This window comes from Elephantulus edwardii, unplaced genomic scaffold, assembly GCF_000299155.1.
Source record: "Elephantulus edwardii isolate Elephantulus edwardi_28Jun2011 unplaced genomic scaffold, EleEdw1.0 scaffold00023, whole genome shotgun sequence".
Lineage (NCBI taxonomy): Eukaryota > Metazoa > Chordata > Mammalia > Macroscelidea > Macroscelididae > Elephantulus > Elephantulus edwardii.
Genome location: NW_006399773.1, coordinates 4,338,748 through 4,344,874, shown reverse-complemented (window position 1 = coordinate 4,344,874; position 6,127 = coordinate 4,338,748). Strand labels below are relative to the sequence as shown.

At 36.3% G+C, this 6,127-nt stretch overlaps 1 pseudogene; it reads left to right on the top strand.

Annotated features, from left to right (window-relative positions):
- Positions 1-3,969: 3,969 nt before the first annotated feature.
- LOC102866961 lies at positions 3,970-4,870 on the top strand (annotated as a pseudogene).
- Positions 4,871-6,127: the final 1,257 nt, after the last annotated feature.

Genomic DNA, 6,127 nt, shown 5'->3' with positions numbered 1-6,127 from the left:
CCTTGGAGGCAAGTATTCTGGGGCTCCGTCTAACATACTTTGGACATGTTGTGAGGAGAGACTGGTCCTTGGAGAGGGACATCATGCTTGGAAGGGTGGAGGGGCAGCGCAGGAGGGGAAGGCCCTCTATGAGGTGGATTGATTCAGTGACTGGGATGATTGGGATGGGAGTGTCCGAGACAGTGCAATTGGCACAGGATAGAGCAGAGTTTAGGGCTGTTGTACATAGGGTCACTATGAGTCACAAGCAACTCGATGGCACATAACAGCAAATAACAACAACCATAGTAGTTGGAGACTTCAATACACCACTATCAGAAAAGATAGAGCATACAATAAGACACAAATGAACATCTTTCTGGTATCCTCTGCTTTTCACCAAAATCTATCTGGCTTCAGTAATGAAATCCCTTATTTTGTGGCATCTTCTGAGCTGAGTTTTCATTTCTAGCAATTTTTTGTCAATATACTCTTGCAGCTATTTTTTTCCCAAACATTCAAGAATATTTTACTGGCATGTGATATTAATGAGATTGTCACTTAGTTTCTGCATTGTGTTGGCTTACCTTTTTTTTTTTTTTTTGGAATGGGAACAAATATGAATCTCTTCCAATCAGTTGGCCAGCTAAACCCATTGGATAAAACTATGGGTCAGTTCCAACTTGACAATACAGAACATAAACAACTCCTCCTGTAAAAATTTGCAGCATTGGAAACCCAGTGGAAGTACTGACTTGATCCAAAGGTTTAGCATTTATTTGTTTTTATTTGGGGTTTATTGGTGAGAGAATTGGGCAGGAAATGGGAGACATAACCATAAAAAAGCCAAGCTTACTAGTCCCATAGAGACTGGCAGAACAAAGCAGTTGGTGAATTCAAACCTCGTACCTTTGCCAGCACAATTCCTTATCACTAAGTAAATAATCACCATAGCTTCCTAACTATGAAATTAGCATGAACACGTTTCCATATTTGATCATTCCAGCAGTATGAATGTCTTCTAAAATTAGAGATACCTAACTTCTAGTGTTAATCAAAATAAAAATTATTACAATCATTTTCATCTTGTCATAGCCAGATCTCTTACTATGTGCCCAGTTGTATAAAGCAAAAACCCTGAAAGAGATGCTTGAGTTTAAATCCTGTTAACACCAAAGACTGTAGGAACAAGAGCAAATGACCAAGTTTCTTTTTGCCTCATCTATAAACAAAATTCTTTGTGATGAGTCCAAGTAAATGGAAATAAGTAAAACACTTAGAGGAGACTGCCTGATCATAGCACATATCATGCATGGTTTTATTATCCTTTTTGGAATTCATTGTGTCTTGTAAAGAGGTGCTGATGGATGGTACAGAGCTAAGTTCTTAGTTGTTAACCAAAAGACTGTCAACTTGAAAAGACTCAGCCACTCATTGGGAGAAAGATTTGGCTTCCATAAAGATTGCTGTTGTTGTTATGTACTGTCAAGTCAGAACTAATTCACAGCTGACCCTCCAGCAAGTTTTCAGAGGCAAGAAAGAGCACAGGGGGAGATTGCTCATCTTTGTCCTACAGAGCAGCCCGCAGATTGGAACCTAACAACTTAATTCTTTACCATCAAGCCACCAGACCTCCCCATCCATAAATACTAGAGCCAAGAAAATCTTCTGGGGTAGTTTGACTCTGTCACATAGGGATGCAATTAGTTGAAATAGACTTGCAGCACACACCAACAACAAAAATGTGTGGTGACTAAGAGCAAGCTTTCTTTTTCTCAAGAGTTCCACATAAATCAGGATAGCAATTCTTTCAGATAATATCTGTTTAATATTAAAAGGTGAAAAATTGTACTAAATTTCAAGACTCTCCTTTTATCTTCCCTCCAATTATTTTGTATTTTCTAAAGAGAATAGGTCTTGCATACTTATATATTTTTAGTATTTTCATCTTTTAAATTTACAAAACCTAGCCATGATCTTCAACACAACCGCTTCAAGCAATAAGTGCTCCATTGTGTATTGACTTTAAATTACTCATCTCAGATTCCCACAAATTCCAATCTAGATGAGCAATATTCATCAAAACACCCTCTGCTGTTTTCTTTTTTGTAGTTTAGATGTCTTTCCATTAAAACAAAGGGGCCAATTGTCTTCCAGCTGAGCCACCTGGAAGGTGCATGGAGACAAAGGCCATGATTCAAAAGTCCAGAGTGCAGTTAACAAGCAATCACTTTTGCATGATAGGAGACTGTCAGCTTCAAAAGCATGGCATTCTTTGCGAAGATTAGTCCAAATTACATTTTATTACATTGGCCCACTTAAATGGCCCAAACTTCATCTACTTCTTATTCTAATAGAATTCCAACTGGGGCATTAATATATTGTTTATGACATGTTTGGAGTTCTTGTGTTATCAGCATGCATTCATGAGAGAAGCTTCAAACAGTATCAGATAACAGTGAGCTGGATGTTGGATGTTGTACAGCACAAGGATTTTATCATCTTGTTGAACCAGTGGCAGTGATTAAATTAAACTGTCTGAACAAAGCTTTTGCATGTCAGACTGTTGAATGGCAAAATGAAAGAGTGGCACACTTCAAAGATCAGAGGGAAGGGGGAAAGGCTAGGAAAACAGAGTTATGTGACTTCTTATTTACAACATTCAGAAGTAAAATCAGCAGTTAAGCACCATTGCCATTTAACTTCACATTTAAACTTTTCCATATCCTCTCATTTATGTTAATACAATAACATCATCATTTAACTTGGGACAATTAACCAAATGATTTTTTTGAGGAGTTTAGTTTTCTTGTGTGTCACTGCGCGAGGGAGGACTCGGTTTGTTTTATTTCTTATTCTTTCATTATTGCCAAATGAGATGTTTTTGGAAGAAAAGCCCAGGGAGAATGAGATGTTTCCATAATTTGGAGCATAGATTTTATTTTGAAGAGACAATTAAAAGAGTTTGTAGCTCCATGATAGGAATGAAAGAAAACGTTCAAAGTAAGAGTTTAATAAATCAATACTAAACTTAAACTTTTATTATAAGCTGAAGCATTGTGATATGTGAGCACTCTGAAGCTCATTAACAAGAAAGTTGTGGACTTTTTTTAATATCTAAATGTATCCAGGATACAATGTAAGCTTTCTAGGACCCCACATGTTTCCTATCCACTAAGTTTTAAGTCAACAAAACTTTACTGACATTTATTTATTATTATCTTAGTTATTTTTTTTCAAAATGGCTTTGTTTGTATTAAGAAAAATGTTATTTCCACTCAAACAAAATAAAGCTCGGAAAAACTCCAGAAAAAGCAAATTGAGTTCTAGTGTTTTTTCCATTACAAAGTCTACATAGTTTTAGTTCTAAATTATTCACTGGATTGGTGGTTTCTTTTTGTTTAAGATTATAATTCAACTACTCAGAAACATTTAAGAAACATCAGTGGGTCAAAGTACTTATAAAAGATCCTCTTTAGATTGATTACTGTTTGAAAAATTTACTCTTTTTCTACTTCCACTTTGATTTATACAAATTCCAGAACTATAAAACAGTGCCTATTTTGAAAGAAACGCATGTTCTTAATAATGTGTCTCCATAACAAATAAGAACAATAATTTAGTTTTTCATTTATCTTTTTTTTTATAGAAATTCTCTGCTTGGCAACACCCACTAACATTTTTAATTACAAAATACATTAAATTCAGTTCCCCTTGGGGTGTTAAGTGGCAGGAAAAGATCATGGGAATAAGGGAAAACAAGCCAGCCAGTTCTTTGCAATCACCCCACTGTAAATAAACATACTTTACAATACACCTGCTTTACAAATTTATTTCAGGTTTTGTTTGTTGTTGTGGCAGTGATTCCCCCCATTAATTCACTAAAAATTCAGATGGCCTTCGAGTAAAATATAAAATATAAATAATAGAAGGCAATCAAAAATGTATATAGCTGAATGGCTGGGCGGCCTCAGCCTGCGGAGATTCAAGATGGCCAACGAAGAAACTCCTCTCAAAAAGGTTTGATTGAGTGAAACAGACTTCAAAGGTCTGGCTCAAGAGAAGGTCATTCTAAGGTGGAAGCAGCATGAAGCATCTGTGCAAACTTTGGAGGACAACAAGTACACAGGTCTTAACTCTAATGATGTAACTGGTATTAGGCTAAAAATCAAATGGAGGTTGAAGCTCAACTCAGAAATCCCTATGTCAGGAGATTTTCCAAAATCAAAACTCAGAAAATCCTACATCAGGACCTTTTCCGAAACCAGAACTCAGAAAACCCTATGTCAGGATATTTTTCCAGTACCAGAACTCAGAAATTTCCTTATTAGGACCTTTTCCAAAACCAGAAACTTTAAGCACCAATGAGCTACTGCAACGTCAACTCATCTCACAACCCCCTAAAACACACTTGCTAAAACCCCATATAAGCCCCCCTAAGCCCAACCCCCAGTGCTACTCCCCTTGCTGAGTAGGCCAGCACGCAATAAACTTTGAGAAGACTTCTACCTCTACCTCGGCTTGGTTCTTGGCTTCTATCCCAAATCTTTCAACAGCTAAAGAGAGTCTGAAGAAAAACTGAAGCACCAACAACAAGAGTCTGCACGAAGGAAACATCCTTGTAATGACAGTAGTAACCAAGGAACAAGAGATACAAGAGTGTAGTTCTCAAATCCAGTACCTCAAGCAAGTTCAGCAGCCAAGTGTTGCCCCATTGAGATCAACAGTGGTAGACCCAGCGATCAACTTGTTTTCTCTAAAAATGAAAGGTGAACAGAAACAGACAAGCCCAAAATGAACTGAGTGCCGGAAAGTCCACGCCTGATAAAGGCCTGGTAGAGTCGGATTGAACTCCCAAGAAGTGGCCACCTCCAAGACATTCCACTTCTAGGAATTTTAGACACCTGAGAAAAGTTTTTGTGTGAAGAAAATAGAGGGAGAAACAGAAGTCTTAAGTCTTCTTAAGACACATTGAAGCACACTGTGTCATCAGACAGTTTGGAGAAATGAAAACCTAGACATTTTAGATCCTGAACTGAACATGTAAAAGTCCAATAAAAGATAAAATGGGGCGAAAAAGAATGCATATAGTTATAATAAAAGACAACGGTTGAACTAGTACACAGACTAGCCTTAAAATGAAATGTGAAATACTCCTCTAGTATATTCTAGTTAAGGCACTTTTAAATTTCTAGATTTCAGAAGCTAAGTCATTGTCTTACATGAATATAAACTTGTAGAGTTCTATCAACTGTATTTTCACAGTATGTATTTTTTATTACAATATAGTAAAGAAGATAAATAATATCGTTTTAACCCAAACCAAAGCATTGAGTTTATCAAATACACATTTTCATTTAGGATGTATTCAGTCTTCTAATACAAAAAACCTCCAAAAATATATATGAGTTTAAATAATTTAATTACTCAGATCTATTATATAAATAGTATATTTACTATTTACGATCATTCTATTTCCTACACTTTGTAGAAATTAATCAACAATGAAGAAGATCTAAGTGAGGTAAAAAATGCAGAAAAAACTTTAATATGCACTACTTGCTCAAAATAGAATGAAATTATAAGTGGATTAACAAAATTTACATTAATAGTCAATAAGTAGAAAATTCTAAAATATGCACTAAGTAAACCCTTTCTCAAACGCTGTTGTTAGCTGTCCTCCAATCAGTTCTGACTGATAATGAAAATGCATGCAACAGAATAAAACTCTACCCAGACTTGTGCTATCGTCACAATTGTCTTGAGTCCATTGTAACAGCCACCATATATGTCTATCTCGTTGAGGAGCTTGATCATTTTCAAGAACCCTCCACTTTATCAAGTATGATGCCCTTTTCCAGGGACCTGGCCTTCCTAATAACATGCCCATAACAAGGTATGTGAGAAGAAGTCTCAACATCGTCACATCTAAGGAGAATCCTGGCTAGATTTCTTTCAAGATAGACTAGTTTGTTCTCTTGGCATTCAACACCATATTCAATCTTCTTCACCAACACCACAATCCATAGACAGCCATTCTTCTTCTTTTTCAGTCATTTGTCCAAATGTTGCATGCACCTGAAGCAACGACTTCGGTCAGGTACTCCTTATTCCTCAAAGCAAGATCTTGAACATTTTAAAGAGAAAA